Source organism: Sapajus apella, unplaced genomic scaffold (assembly GCF_009761245.1).
Source record: "Sapajus apella isolate SASKATOON/1434 unplaced genomic scaffold, GSC_monkey_1.0 scaffold16, whole genome shotgun sequence".
NCBI lineage: Eukaryota > Metazoa > Chordata > Mammalia > Primates > Cebidae > Sapajus > Sapajus apella.
The window spans coordinates 3,533,129-3,549,746 of record NW_022436956.1 but is presented as its reverse complement, the minus strand read 5'-3'; the positions used below and the strand labels follow the sequence as shown (position 1 = coordinate 3,549,746).

General features: G+C 43.5%; 1 protein-coding gene and 1 long non-coding RNA gene across 10 annotated transcripts in view; both read left to right on the top strand.

Moving 5' to 3' along the window:
• The window catches only part of LOC116555929 (neurotrimin), a 968,350-nt gene that overhangs the window by 408,391 nt on the left and 543,341 nt on the right, over positions 1 to 16,618 (top strand). The window lies entirely within an intron of this gene.
• LOC116555934 lies at positions 3,596 to 12,564 on the top strand. Its single transcript, XR_004270755.1, has 2 exons — positions 3,596 to 4,270; positions 4,426 to 12,564. It is a non-coding gene; the product is annotated as an uncharacterized LOC116555934 (long non-coding RNA).

Here is a 16,618-nt window from a genome sequence, read left to right as displayed (position 1 = left end):
TAATGGTCAGTGCCAAACAGGAAGGCATAACCCGCACTTGTTATTTTTCCCAGGGGAAATCTAGGGAACTGGCCACAAGAGGCTGAAGGATTGGAAGGGCAAAACGAAATAGCAAAGCCCTCCTGCAGCTGGGGAAACAAAGGAGGAGGTTAAGATGGTCAGAAACTGGAACTTGTACCTGTGGAAGAGGCCCTGCATGGGGCGGGGGCAGCCCTCTCAGGAGTACAGGCTGTTGCCTGGCTGTGCTGTTGTCTCAGGAGCAGGCAGGAGAGTCACGCGGAGCTGGGAGTTGGGCCTCTCGGGAGGGGCATTGCTGCTGCTGCTGCTTCCTATGAGAGCGAATCGTAGGTGTGGAAGGAAGATGGAAGCAGAGATGGAAGCAGAACTCCCTACCCCGGGAACTAGTGACTGCTGCCAGCACGAAGGGCCTTTGCAGGAAAGGTGCCACGGGAACAGCAGGCCAACACAAAGGGGTGTCCCTGTCTCCTTTTCTGTCCTCCACTCTTCTTAATGACCCCTTCTGAGGAGGCCAACAGGAAACCAGCTGGCAAAGAAATGGAGTGTGTAGAGGCCCAGCCTCAACATCACAAGGCAGAATAGAGAGGGTGCATCTGGAGCTGAGAGACACAGGAGCTCATCAGTAATGTGGGATGGCCTCGGCATCAGCACAGGTGTGAGGTGAGAGGCTGGAGCTGGCGCAGGTAGGGCCCTGGGGAGGATAGCTTAGTCCCACCAGTTCCCTGTCATGCACCAATGACGGCAATGCCTGATCTATCAGGAGGATCCCTCCCGTTCTTCCTTCCTCCTAGAGAGAGTGGCATTAACAAGTCAGTGTAGGAGTTGCATTTATTACACTTACAAATAGTCAGAAGTGATCCTGAGCAATTCATCAGAAATATTTAACAAATGATGAAATAGAAATATCTTTCTTCCTTTTGTTTTCTTACTGAAACACTCAATAGTTTAAAGGCTAACTAAAGGAAATACTAATACTTAGAAGCCTCTAATAATGTAATCCTAATTAAATGATTTTTAGCACAAAAAAGATTCTGAATAATGTGTTTAGCAAGTAATGGTTTTCCTGAGTAATCTTTACAGCAAGTAAATGACTCGAGATCATTTATTACTAACTAGTGAGACACGTTTTTTATTGTTTTTTCCTTGTGGTTTTCAAGGGTGAGTAAAAGGACATCAATAAAACAGTGAAAGGCAGATTGACAACTGTCTCTGCTCCACACTCCTTCCACATACTTTGATTGATAGAACACTTGCTCTAGGTGGGACTCTGTAACGGAGGACATGATGCAGCAAGCACTAAAAAAATAAAACCTGGCTCCTGCCCTCTAGGAATTGATAATGGAATGAAGACACTAGGTGGACAAAGAGCATTTGAGTGTGACTATGGAGACACATTTGTTTCTTCTTGATAGAATCAAAGGAAATCTAAGACAAATGGGACCTGTGCAAAGATGTGCCTTTTCGTCTACTTGATGACCCACCCTGGGTGTTGTTACTTACTTTTATGTTCTTTTGCTGATGAAGGCAAGAATCCCATAAATATTGAAAAGTAATAACACAAAGTATGGTAATGGTAATGTGTATAAATCAATAATGCATTTTAGAACAATTACTAATGTAACTCCCAGGTGTCTTTTCTCACAGATGGATTTTTATATTCACTGGAAAATAACAATTACTTTAGTATGTATCACTAATTAAAAACTGTTGAATAATTTCCCACAGATATTAAGTAATTATTGGCAATTCCATGTCAGCACCAGTAAATAATCATCTCACCTTGTATCATATAATTAAAACTACAATGGCCCCTCCACAAATTTTAAGCAGTCATAAATAATTCCGCTTGTCCACGAGTAGCAGCCACGCATTCAGCTCATTGTGTTTGTAATTTAAAATGACATTTTTCATTTGATGGCTGATTTATGAAATTAAAAAAAGAATCAATTTTCCTTTCATAATGGTCTAATGCCCTTTGGGGATACACCAGATGTTCGACTGCCCAAGGTTGGCAGCTGGGCAGAAAAAAAAAATTAGCCAAGCATATTGATACAAGACTTAAACAAGAAAAGGGTCGTAATAATGGGTGTCAGGGTAGAAGAAATTAACTGAAGGTTTGCTGTAGCATGGTCCTTGTGATCTCCGTCTTGATGGTGTGTGTAGGTGTGTGGGCTACAGTCTGCAGGATCCCCTGAGCACCTATCTGTTCCTCTTCCCAGTCACTGTTGTCATCATGGACGTGGCAGAGAACTGGCACAGTGCTGCAGTTCTCTTTTCTTCTCCTGCAAGGGAACAACATCTAGGAAAGAGGGGAGATGGAGAATCTTCCAATTGCTTTATGCATCTGCCCCCCCTCCACACACACACACAGTCTCGCTTCCCCCAGAAGAAGGACATGGTAGCAGAGGTGGCAAGGATGAGGAGTCTAAAGCCTGACTACAAAGCAGATTCAATTCTTCAACCGATCCTTCTAACAAATATTTATTGGGCATTTACTATGTGCTGTGTACTATGGCTAGTGCTGATTTTAAGGTTTCCTGACTTTTAAAAGGAGACGCAATAAACTTTCTTTATTCCTCCACCTCAAACAATTTAAGAGCTATTGATTTGTATCCGTAAAACAGTATGTGGCCATTGTCCGTTTCTACTAAGGTGTGAATATCAAATATGATATAGACAGAACATCTGCAACTCTATTGATTCAGAGATATCGTTCTGGGTCATTTAAGATGTCTGTAACCTCCTTCCCTGTAGATGGATAATAACCATCTGCACTGGCACCTGCCTTGGGTTATTTAGGTGCTTTCAGGAAGCAGATGGTAACGCCCAGTGAACTTTCAACTGCTTGTTCAATATCTCCCCTATTCGATTGCTATGTTCCGTGACAGCAGTGTCCATGTCTGTTTTAATCAACAATGCATTTCCAGCAATTAGCTTAGTGTAAATATTTGTTCAATTAATTGCTGATTAAAATTCCAAAAGAGAAAAAAAGAGCAGACAGCAAATTTGCCAGCAACTTTTAGTAAAGCATTTTGTTGTTTGTTAACTTTTTTGTGTAGTACAGGACTTCATTGTTTATAACTAATATCTCTCACCCTTTAGAATCAATTAAGAGTGTACATCTTGAAAGATGAATATAGCCATACATACTATATCCCACCCTAACTCACTCTAATTAGGCCCATCCTGTATAATCCATCCTCAGACTGTCCCATACTAATGCACAGAGTCAGCCTGGGATGTAATCCTCTGTAGAGAATTCTTAGATGTCTAGCTCCTGGGACCACATCAGGAAATGGTCATATTTGAGCTAGTGGGCCTCTTCACTCATTGCATCAAGAAGGAATACTGCAGGTTCACAGACACATCAAAAAGGAATTTATTTATTTGTTCTATATCCTCAGGTAAAGTGTGGGCCATATGTAGGGTAGGATTCATGAAGAGGTCTAGGTTGGAAAAGAGGGAAGGCAATTCAAGGCCCCTGAACATCACAGGAAAACTAGAGGGGCTTTGGATTTGGTGCCAGCCAAATACATCGTGGCTCAGTGGAGAGTTGATTTATATCTGTCAACCAGAATTGAGGAGGCAGGTTCTGGAGTTTTAAATCCAATGACAGCTGATCCAAGCAGTAATACCAAGCAGACTGTCTTCCCCAGGAGGCGTGGGCATAGGAGAGGACCTGTAAGGTGAGCGCAACACGAGAAATAGAAGATCAGCATGTCTGAGTTGGTGTGGTCTCAGCTAGAGTCCCAGTACCCTAGGGTCAGCTATGGTGGCAGCCCAGTATGATGGAATACCTTTGGACATTGCTGTCAGGACGATTTTAGTTTGCATCGTAGGCCACTTCTGTCCACTTACAAGGCCTCACACAATTTTTCCAACTTTTATGAAACTCCTTGCCTTTCTTTGGTAATGGGAAAACTGTAAACATTCCCAAAATTATTGAAGGATGTGAGGAGATGATGCACATAAAGCACTTGGCGTGGTTCTCAGCGCACTCTAGATCCTCAATCTCAGATCCCCACACATGGCGCCAGGCCAGCAGAGTGGATGATGCTGAAGGAATTGAAGCTCTCTTTTAAGTACAGGTAATTACAAAGCAAACAGATTTTCCAGCACGAAAGGTTTATGACTTTTGGAATCCAAGAACAGGGGTTAAAGAAGTCATTGCAATCCCCATTGCCTCATCTGGTGGAACTGACCTAAACAAGTGAAGTTTCCCATTTTACTGAAAAACCAAGCAGGCTAACAGGTTTTTTTTTTTTTTTTTTTTTTTTAAAGACAGGGTTTCACCATGTTGGTCAGGCTGGTCTTGAACTCCCGATCTCAGGTGATCCGCCCACCTTGGCCTCCAAAGTGCTTGGATTACAGGTGTGAGGCACCACGCCCGCCCGGCCAGGCTAACAGGTTTTACTTCCATTTCACCCATCATTCTGTGTTTGTGACTGGAGGGTGTGCTTTAAAGCTGTGAGCCTCACCTTCTATCTCTTCGTGGCCCGAAGGCTCTCAATGGGAATTGTGAAACGTAGAACCACAAGAGTCTCCAAAAGAAGTAACTTATCTTTTCTCCTCCCTGAAACAGATTCATATAGGCTAAAAAATTGGATGAGTACATTTCGCTTTGTTTAAATAACACTTGGTTTTGCTGCTTTTAATCATTGGTTCCCCTGAGCCTGGCATGCTTTCTGCAGCACACACTGGCTGCATACCTAACAGATATTTTGAATACAACAGCTTGACTCCCCTGCTGCTTGGATGATAGCAATTGGCTAGGTGTTCCATCCTCTTCCTTCTCCCCCTCTCTATGGTTGCAAGGAGATTTCAAGTGCAATTTGGCCTTGCACGTCAAACAGCAATTTTCCTGCAGACATCACAACCTCCAAAAACCCTACCCTAATCAAATCTATCAAGCCCAATTTAGGGGTGAGCTTGTGTCTGTTTATCAAGGAAATGGAGTTGAAATTGCCCCCTTTAATGGAATCACAGCTGCCCACCATAATCTTTCACATGGATGTTTGAATTAATAGTAGGACGTGGCCCCTGCTCTCCAACCTTGGAATTTGATTCTGGTTATAGGAAATTGCTATAATTTCCGTTCTGGGACTCTCAGAGATGTTGGGGCATTTGGGGCTGGGGTTAGAATTAATGTGTCAGAGGAATTTAAGAATTCAGAAGTGGTTGTGGGAAGATTAGCACTTTTACACAACACCCAGTGAGTCACCTCTGCATCAAATCAAACCTGCTGTGACCCACGTGAACTACTTTTACCAAGTCAAGGAGAAAGAATAGAGGAATGGTTTTTTCTGAAGATCAAATTTTAAATGAGAACACAGCAGATATGGGTAGAAAGTATGTGTCCTTCTGAAGTGTAGGGCAGCTCATTTGAACCAATTGTGCTTTTGGAGTTGCCATACTGAGTGGCCAGCAGCCCAGATGAGATGCCTAGGTCCTCCCTGAGCTAGAGTAAAGGCTGGTAGCCTGTCCTGGGGCCCATCCCTTCTCCCCATTCACTCCTTTTGTACGTTGGGACTTTGTATTTCCCCCACGGAAGCCTCAGTGTCCCCTTAGAGGTTGTGTTCCACTCGGCATGCAGACATAGATCCTACGGCAGTTTTGCCATAGCACAGGGTGACTTCACTTTTTAAAATGACCAAGGGACATTCAGTTCCTCTTTCAAACACATTGGCACCTTTGTTTATATCTTGCTATTTAGAACACTGTTTTTCTTGCATATTTTCATGCTTGTATCCCGCGTCATCCTCATGGTACAGAAGGGAGGTAAACCATTCCTAATGTGAAATTGTAAATGAGGAAAGCACAGCTAGATGACCTATTCAATTATTGATGGCACTGGAGCCAGGCCGCCTTGAACAAACCCGTGCTCTTCACGTAACACGTTCTGACGTCTTGAACCTTTCTCTCATTCCCCTTGACCACTCACTCCCCAGCATGTGAGCCGGGCACATCTTTCCCGAGGCAGAGTCCATGACCCCAGCGCTGTACCACCCACACAGACCTGGTTACCTCTGACCCCTCAAGGAAATTTCTCCTCATCTGACCCCCCCCCAAGAACTCATTCTGATAGAGGGTATTTCAGGGAGACATGCCTTGTGTAATCTTTTTTAAGTGCAGTATAATAAAAAAAAATTAAAATCCTTAAAAAAAACTAATTCTGAGCATTATAATACATAGGTGAGAGACAGCCTCTTTTCCTGAAATACACCTGAAGTTTTCCGTCTTTCAATTGACAATGAAAAGCTCCTAAATTAGAGAATCATAGGCATTTAATACATGTGGGGAGGGAGCCTATTCATTTTCTTCAAGAGTGGCTAATGCCTCTCAGAAAATTCCCCCATTTAGAATTAATTCAGCTTTCCTATTGGATTCCTTTCTTGTCTCTTTTCCTCCTGCGTTGTCCTGCCTCTTTTCATTTTACTTAGGGGCATTTGCATGAAAACAGCATTTCAGCTACTTGGGGTTTTATCTGCTGCCATTTACTCTCCCTTAGAATCCATAATTCCCTGCTATCACCTCCATCTCTGCACCCCCCACTCTTGGGATGCCTTCAGGGAGGAGGGCACACACCACCCATCCCCATAAGTAGCACCCTTCTCCAGAGCCTGGAGGATTGGCAGTCCCCAGAGTACCCTAGCTAGGACGGAAAGATTGCCAGGCAGTGATGGGTCGGGGGGTAGGGCTGCGAGGGTGAGTTGCTAAGCTCTCTCCCTGTGCCATCTGCAGCTCTGACCTTGTCTGTTGATCAATGGTCTGTATGTGCAGGGAGTGCCGAAAGCCCTGGCTGCTTTCTCGTGCAAGCAGAGTGCTATGCTAACCTTCCTCACTGCATTCTGTACGGCTAACAAATAGTCATAGCCTGAGAAACTGTGAACAGAAAGTGAGAAACAAAAACACAGTGTTATTTTCCCCCACTTTATGTAATTGCCTCGGATTATTGATTGAGCTTTATCCATTGTGCTGTGCAACTCCCTTTGCTACTGTTGAGAATTGAGAAAGGGTGCCCGTTCCTCAGGAGAGAGCCTGATGGGTTGCGGGTGTGATTATGAGCAGATAGAGGCAGCCCAGCTCCAGATTGTTGAGGACCAAAAGGACCATAGACATTGGCAAATAATTCCAGCACATCATTTACCTGGCATCCTCCACCTCCAGACACATCACGGAGCTGAGGTAGCAAATACGGGACCTTTGAATGAGACTTTCCCTGTATGGCAGGAGGGCACCCTCATTCAATTTGTGGGTGTTTTCTTCCTTCATTGACAAACATAACTGAGAGAGGACATTCTACACCGAGGTCCCTGGCATCTCCATGCTTCTGCATCTTTTGCCACCTGTTTGCTTCTCGTAAACTCCTCTCTTGACGTTTATCACTGACTTACTAATTATCAAACGAACTGGCTGAATCTCAAGCCAACTTACTCCTTTCTGCAGCACTTGCTCCCAGCCACTGCCCACTCCTCTCTGTGAAATCCATCTTCCTAGCCCTCCAGACCTTGACCTTCCTTTCTCCCTCAGCCCTGGCTGCTTGGCTTCTGCTCCTTGAGGACTCCTCCACCTTGTCTTTCTCCCAAGTGAAGGCATTCTCTGGAGTTCTGTCCCCAACCTTTCTCTTGTCCTTTCTTTTCTTTTTATACATTCTTTCCCTTGGTGTTCTCATCACCTCCCACTGTCCAATTATCACCTCTGTGGGAATGATGCCTAAATCTGTTTCCAGCCTTGACTATTTATCCAAAAATCTCGTCTTGCATCTATAATTGCCTTCACAATATTACCAGCTCTGTCTTCCTTGCCCTGACATAAATTCTGTCTCTCAGGCCTGATAATCTGTTGATTTTAACTTTGTTATTTTTCACCACTCCTTTTCGTCTCCAGCACCTGCAACCTAGTTTGGTATTTTATTGCTTCTCACCCAAACTAGCAGAACAACTAATTAGTTAATCTCTCTCTTTCGCCTCTTACCCTACACACCTCTTCCCAAAGTACAGCTCTGACCCTCACACTTTCTAATAAAAGCCATTAATGATACCCTTATTTTTGCCAGGAAAGTTAAGTCCAGCTTATTTATTGAGGCATGGCTGAGGGGGTCGGAGCACGCTCATAAGCGTGACACCTGCTGTTTCCTGTGCCTGCTCTGCGCTATCTCAAGCCCTCACCTTCTTCCTCTTTGCATGCACCAAGTTTTTGTGCCACAAAGGGCAAGAGTAGTTTCCTGAGCATCCACACCCAGTGAGAACTCTGGATTTGGTCCTGCCATCCCCTATGCCAGGATTAGCCTTCCTTTTCCCATCCCATGCACCTCAGCACCTCCTTGCTCACGTGACATAGTTTTCATCATCTTTCAAAACCCACAGCAAGGGTTATGTCCTCTGCAACGTCTTCTCTCACGCAACCTGACAGCATCAGTCATTCCCTTCCCTCCACTCCCAGGGCACCGACTATGTCTCTCTTGCTGTGAGTTGCATGTGTCTCCTCCAAAATTCATGTGTTAAAGCTTAACTCCCACTGTGCTGGTGTCAGGGAAGTGATTAAGTCATGAAAGCTGTACCCTCATGAGTGTGTTAGTGCCTTGTCAAAGGGCTGGAGGGAGTAGCCATGACTCTTTTTCACTCCTTCTGTCCTTCCTGCCATGGGAAGACACAGCATACCTCCTTCTGGAGGATGCGGCCACAGGTGTTCTCTTAGAAGGGAAGACAGAGTCTTCATCAGGCACTAAACCCACTGGCATCTGAATCTTGGACCCCAGCCTCCAGAAGTGTGAGAAATAAATGTCTGGGTTTTTTTTTTGTTTTTTTTTAATAAATTAATCACTCTCAGGTATTTTGTTAAAGAAGCACAAACAGACTAAAACATTCATATTATAATATCTGCTTCTATAAAGCAGAGGCCATCATGATCATCTTCCTCACTGTAGCCCCAGCACCTAACATGGAATAAACATGAAGTCAGGACCAGCCCTCACTTCCAACCCAACTGAAATGCTTGCCTTTTCATGAGCATATACTATGATTCCTTCTGTCATTGCTTTTACTCTGGTCCTTTCCTACAGCAATTTCCCCTCTATTATGGATTCACCAAAATTCCACCCATTGTAAGCAATGCCCAGTGTATATATCTTTTCCCACAAGAAGTCTTCTTTGGCCTCTTTTTATTCATCCTACATGGATAGGTGGGGTGTGTGTGTGTGTCTAAGTATGTAAACTCTCAAACATGAAAAACGTAAGATTTACAGTTATCAGACTTATATTAGAATTTGGACCCAGATAAGTAGAGCTTTATTACTTAATTTTTTTTAAAGTTTACACTACTCTAATACTAAAACACGCCTTGCAGGGGCAATAATACTAGTTTCTACTAACAGAAAGAACTTACGATAGCACCTGGAATATAGCAAATGATCAATAATGTTAATTCATGTTCTTTCTTCTTTAAGAAACTTAGCATTTTCTGACTTTCAGCATATTCGTACACTTCTTTCCTGTCAATAATAGAACAAAACTACCAGTGAAAGAACAATATCTTATCCACATTTCTTTTGCCAGCAGTGACTATCAGAGATTCTTATATACTTGTATTGCTCGGGATGTTTATTAAATTTAATGGAGCAAATGGATTTAGAAAGTTTTATGCTTTAAAAAAGAATATAGCTTTATTGTTTGCAGAAAATTAAACACAATGTTTATGGTCATGCCTATAAAATTTTGGACATCACACTTTCGATAAGGAATATAATCACTCGATAACATATTTTCTATGGGAAAATCAGATTTGACATCCATCGTTTCAATTTAGTGTCGTTAGCAGAAATTTTGCTCCTTTTCTCCATTGTAACTTTACGTAAGCATGAAAACATGAAACAGCATTGACTTGACAACATTCTTTTAAAAGGTGGTCAATGAGGTAAATTAGATTACCTGCTAAATTCCGTGCAGTAATTGAGTTTTCCTATAAGACTAAGTGCACCTTCTTTGAAGAAATTTGTTTTCCACTGTGGGGCAAATTATAAATAATTGGTTATATGCACTGAATTGCTATGACCCAGAATCTTAAAAATATCTAATAATCACAAAATTTGAAGCTCTCTGGACTTGAGTTTTTCTTTTGAAAAAGTAACTGTGGTTAATCATTGCCTCACTTAGACTGCAATGTTGATATGAAAACCGCGTGTGAGCCTCTCAGTTCCAGAGTCTGTCTTTGCTTCCACATCCCTGAAGCCTAGTAGAGTGTCTGGAAGAGAAAAAGCGCTCAACAAATATTTATTAAATATGTACAGATTATGAGAAAGGTTGCTGAGGATTTTAAACTGTAATGTAATATAATGTATATTGTCTGCACTCCCCTCTCATTTTAGATGGGGTAATGAGGCCCAGAGAGGAGAGGGAATTTGTCCAGTGACACACAGGAAGCCAGTGGCAGAGCAAGGGGTGGTTCCCAGCTTTTATGCTTCCAGGTCTAATGCTCGTCACACACATCACACCATATCAGTCACGTCACAGATGCCATACACTGTCTGATATTAGAAAAACCCGTCCAATTCAACTGATATTTATGGATTTCTTATTAGGTTCCAGGCATGGTGCTAAGCACTGCGGGATTACAAGATGAGTTACACAGTCTCTGCATTTAAGTTCACAAAAACACAGAAAGCACTACCAAATAGTTATTAGGACATAAATATTGCCATGGGGATATAAAGAAAGCACTGGGAGCTCACGGTGAATGGAGCCATGAAGTTGGATTACAGGAGGCACAAGGTCAAAGGCTTTTCATGGGAAAAGTGTGTTAGGCTAATCTTTGGAAGAAATGCAGGGCAGTCAGCTAAGAAGAGAAGGAACAGTTCAGTCCCAGGAAAAGCACAGAGGACAAAGGCCCTGCCTACCCCACGCCTGTGACTAGAAGGAGTCGTCATAGAAATTACGGAATAAAGACTGGGAATGTGAATTTGTCCAGGTCATCAAGGGCCGGGAATACTATGCTTGGGAATTCAAGCTTTATTTGATAGGTAATGGAAGCTTTTAAAGGTTATCTGAAGACAGGCACTATCTTTTTTGGAAAACCATTCTGGCTACAGCAGCATGAGAGTGGAGAGAGGGATGGCGACGAGAGAAGCTACAAGGCAGCTTCAAAATCTAGAAAGCTTTCTCCAAAGAGGAAAGTAGTGCTGAGAACAGAGAGGAAACAGCAAATAGGAGGAACACTGCAGAGAAGAACTGGCAGCTTGGGCTCTGCATTCAGGCTGGCCATCCCCTTGTGTCCTTAGGCTAGTAATCAAATTATGCGTGCTCAGTTTCATCATCAGCGCAATGGGGCTAGAGCGCCTGCTCCCAGTGTCGGATGTGTAAAGCACTAAAAAGGATGCCTGTCCCACAGAAAGATCTCAGTAAGTGTTCATGGTGGCTGTTGGAACAGAGATGTTAACATGGAAGGCAAGTCTCCCAGAGCTGGCACCCACCACTGTCTTCAGTGCCTAGAAAAGTCTTTGACACCTATTAGGCATTTGGTAAATACTTTTATTGCTTTTATTGTGTCTTCTTTGTATTTTCTCCCTTTATACCTTTCAGACATGATCTTATATGAAGTTATTTGCATAAAGACTACGACTGGAGTCTTCAGATAGTATGGGTTGATATGGGAAAGTTTATTAATGATGTCACGATTTTCTCTAAAAGTGACTATCACTTTCAATGTATTCAGCAGAAGGTTTGGGAAACAAAATGTTTAAGTGGAGGTGAATGTTTTAGAGACATCCTTCCTTGAATTTGATTTACAAGATCAGTGAGCTAAGGCTCAGTGGTAACAATTCACAAGTCTAGGGCTCTGACTTGGCTGGACAGGTGACTCACTGGGTCATGAGAGCTCCATGCTTTCTCTAGGACTTACTTTACTTATCTTTGAAATGGGATTTATTATCTGAGCCCTAGAAATGCTATGTTCATGAATTGATACACGTTGATGGCTTAAGGGGAAGAAGGCAGTAGGTGGCTGATGAAACTCTCTGGTTTATAAAGTTTGCACAGATTCCTAAGATAATCAGGAATTGACAGTCCAGTTATACCTTCAGGGACTGGGATTCTCTTTATATTTGTTCGATTATTTGTTTGATCAAAACTCATTTTCCTTCATTAAAACATTAGTGAAAAATATCCTTCCAGCCACCTTCAGAAAAGCAACTAAAATGGGCCACACACACTGCCTAGCATAAGTGTAACTAAGACATAGTCTCAGTGAACATAGGGAAAACATATATGTAAAAAATAAATACAATAAAATTTTAAATGCTCTCATGGAGATATATACAAGGTACAAATGAAGGAAAATTAGCTGTGTTCAGTGGAGTGGGTGTTGATCTAGGCAAGGGTCACAGAGGAGTGGTCATGAGCTGGGTATCTCAGGGTGAGTCGCATCACATAGGGTGTGGGGAGAAGAGCGTTTCTAGCTGTGAGAGGCAGCATGTGCAAAGCTTTGACAAGTCATCCCTGAGAAGCAGCACATACAGGAGGGGGAATATTCAGAATTAGGCTAGAAAGAAAGGGGTCAAGTACGAAGAAGTATGCCCATGCACATACACAAACACATCCAGAGACTGGCGGGACAAAAGAAAAAACTTATTGGGGTCAGAGACACCGAGGCTAAAATCCCAGCTTCTTGATCATTTCAAGTCTCAATTTTCTCATCAATAATAGAAGATGCATCATACCTACCTAGCAATGCTAATGTGAATAGAAATGTAGCACACTTTTTATGAACTAGAAAATAAAGGATTTGGTGCATGCATGTGCAATAGGTGGATAGATTAGAATTAGCAGATATACGTAGACTATTCTACATCTACAAGACATGTGCAGAGAGAGATACTGATGGATGGACTGACTGATTGGTTTGGTGATAGATGCTAAACACTTAATTTCTTTAGTCCCTTCCAGGATTTCTACAAAAGTCTTTGAAAGAATAGCACAGTGATAGGTATATCATGCAACAAGGGTGCTGATTAGTAAGCCAGTAAGTGGCCCTCCTCCCCACACTGCTGGCTTTCTTGGGAGGTGTCGGGTAGCTGATTAACACTGTGTCTGATTCACCTTTTCAAGTCATAGAGCTGCTGCTGTGCATCCAGACTTCCCTGTCCCAGGGGATTTGCTGGCATCAGTCCCTGGCCACGCCTCACGGAGCCACTGATTACTGCTACAGCCCCAGTGAGGCCACCGGTATAAGACCGGGCTACCAGGGAGCATGGGGGAGATCGGCGGGCAGATTTCACAGTTATGCCCAACACTTCAAACTATGTTTGAATACAGGTTTCTGGATTCCCTCGATCTGTTCCTCCTCTCCCCACTTTTTTGTCAGCTGCTATCTCAGTTTTGTTGCTGTGAAATCTCCTTTCTCCTTTTTGGAGAACTCTTCCTGATTTTGATCTGAGGCAGCTGTCGTCTGGTGACAACCAGCAATTTCTGCTAACGGCACCAATATAAATCCTCGGCTTCCCCCTCAGTTCTTGTCAAAGACGTGGGCCAGGGTGCCGAGTGAGACAGCAGCCCCTCTGACTGTCCCGAAGGTAGGTGAGCTATTGGGCTCCGCCAGCTGTCCTTCGAAATCACCTACGAGATTTGTTTCCAAGCTCCTGCCTTGACGTGGATGTATGTTTTGATAGAAGGTTAATGCATATGTGAATACACAACTTTTTGATTTATTGGCATTGTGAACTCATCACTCTTTCCTTTAAATTAAAACTCCCTCCAGATGGGGATCGGTGACACAGATTTATCGATCTGCAATAAAACCTCACTCATAATCTCTACAGCTGCCCATTCGTCTTCTCGAGAAAGAGGGTTCATTACTCTGGATGTCCCAGGAATGAAAGCAAGAAGCTAACTTTCTCCTTTGTTCCCCTCCTGCCCCTCCCCTGCTTAAGGCTTCTCTCCTCCTCCCTTTCTCTTCCACCTCCTCCTCCCACGTCATGAGACCAGCTGAATGCCCCAAACACATTGACTCCCTGTCCCCACCTTGCTCACATTCCCTCAGTTTTTTTTTCCACTCCCCTGCCACCCACCCTAAAGAAGCCCTACCTTTTTGTGGACACCCAAAGAGTGCTGTGACACTGAATCTGATTAGTGGCAGTATAGCAATAGCACAGCCCTCTGCTCTGCTCTTTCCAGGTGGGTCTGCACCCTCTAATCTGGACAAACCACCGTGGACTCTGGTAGATGAAAGAGATCATTAGAAAAGGGAGACCCAGGCAGACAGACTGACAGGAATGGACGTGAGTGGCAGGTGGGCAGGTACCAGGCCTGTGTCCGAATGGGTAAATGTGGATAAGGAATTCTTACTACTCTGCATTTTACTGGGTCCGGAGAGCCCTCTGATTTATTGCTTAGGAGATATTCCGGTGTGCACACGTGATCTAGGCTGCTTCCTCTGGTCAGCAGATGGTTTGGTCAGTGTGCCAAGAAGCAGAAGTTGCTGCTATCTCAGGCTCAACAGAAGGAAGAGCAAAAGGACTTTTAGTGGGACCAGATGAATGGCCTAATCAGTCTAGTGAAGTATCTACTCATAGTGCTGGAATTCTCTCAGGTTTCCTGCTGAAAAATAAAGCACGGACATCATCTAGTCTAGTGGACTTCAAGTGGAGTGTCATGATATACTGGTGTGTTACAGTTAGCTTATGGTGTGATGTGATATTCCGGTGTGTCACAAGTAATTTATTATTTCTAATAATGAAATACTGAAGTTTGCAAATGAAATACTTTAAAAAATCAGAACAGATTCAAAGTTACATTTGTAATAATGTCACTTTCACTCGTGTGAATTCCAATATGCTTTCTTCAGTAGGGATGGGATGTTGTTATGGCTAACCTGCCAGAAATTGCCCATTTTATATAGAGGTCTGATGGTTATGTGGCCAGTATCCACCACTGGGAGTTGAGAATTGCTGTCCTGGTCGGTCTCTCCCTATTAGGCAAGAGGACTCTCCTTAGAAGAACTATAAGTCCTCATCTTTTGCGTCCTCATAGAAGGACAAAAGGACTTCTCATCATCATTCAGAAATAGCAAAGTCATAACCTAGGCCTAAGCAGTGATTGCTAATGTCAGGGCTTGAACTCAGTGTACAAATCAGCATTTCAGTGTGCACATCCTACTGACCACTACCTCCTCCAATAGGCAAGCGGAGGAGCTTGGGGCAGAGGCGAGGCACAGGTGGAGGAAGAGCGAGTGGGAAATGAATCATCATTTATCACTGTAATCAGGAAGCTACCCCAAGCGGGTTTAATCACCCCATGCAGGGAGGGCTGCAGAGCAAGTTTATGGTTTACAGTGAGCAGGCTGACACAGCTGATTGATGTCAAATATGTCATGATGTATATTGTAAAGCAGGGAGATTTAATGGTGTAACTCTATGGCAGGCCTAGAAATGAGTTGCTGCAGAGTGAGGAGTGATGGATGGGCTCATTTACATGTAAAATTGCCAATGGCATTGACAGCATTGGTATGTGAGGGAAGATAAGAGGCACATAGCAAGATTCGCTCTTGTCCTAGTGCTGGAATATTAAAAATACAGCTGTGGCAGCATCTGGAATTTGCAATGGCCTCTAAAGATATAATTATTTTTTACCTTTTTGCCCTGAGATAATCTACATCTTTTATAAGGTTTTCTAAAAAGTCGCCATGCCATTCCAGGATCAAGTATTTACAGTAGATGATGCTGGTATGAAATTCAGTTGTATGGAGGTTGTTAGCAAACCAGGACATTCCATGGCGTTTATCTCTGCCCACCCAAACAACCTCCCAGTGTGCATCGAGTTAACAACAGGAAAGACCAGAGAACTGACTTTAAAACTCCATTCAGCCTCCTCCAAACTCTTGCCCTCTGTGGTTTTTCTCTACCCTTTGTCAGAAAGATAATTAGTCAGCCCCCCCCCGCCTCTCTTCTCCTTCCTCCCTCTCATTCTCCCCTTTATTTTCTCCTCTAATGAGGCTGCCATTATCATATGTGAGCTGATGTCTGTAATATATGAGAGTACGAGGAATTGATGTATCCTTTTAGTAAATGGTGATGTTTGGATCACCTCCAGTTAAGCGTTCAGACATGAGGAGAGACTCCAGGACCTGAACTGGTTGACTTAAGAGCACTTCATATTTGCCACTAACATTAGAAAAATGACAGTATGGGCGGACGCAGCGGCTCAAGCCTGTAATCCCAGCACTCTGGGAGGCCGAGGCGGGTGGATCATGAGGTCAAGAGATCGAGACCACGGTGAAACCCCGTCTCTATTAAAAAATACAAAAAAATTAGCTGGGTGTGGTGGCACGCACCTGTGGTCCCAGCTACTCGGGAGGCTAAGGCAGGAGATTGCTTGAACCCAGGAAGTGGAGGATGCAGTGAGGCGAGATCATGCCATTGCACTCCAGCCTGGCACATGGCAACAGAGCGATACTCTGTCTCAAAAAAAAAAGAAAAATGACAGTATGGCATTAGAGTCTGCCTTTCCTTCTCTCCATCCCTCCTTTTTCCTTTCCTCCTCCATGCAACGTATACCAGGCATTGTGCTGGGGGCTGGGGCACAGCACGGAGTGAGATGCTGGGCATGCCGAGAAG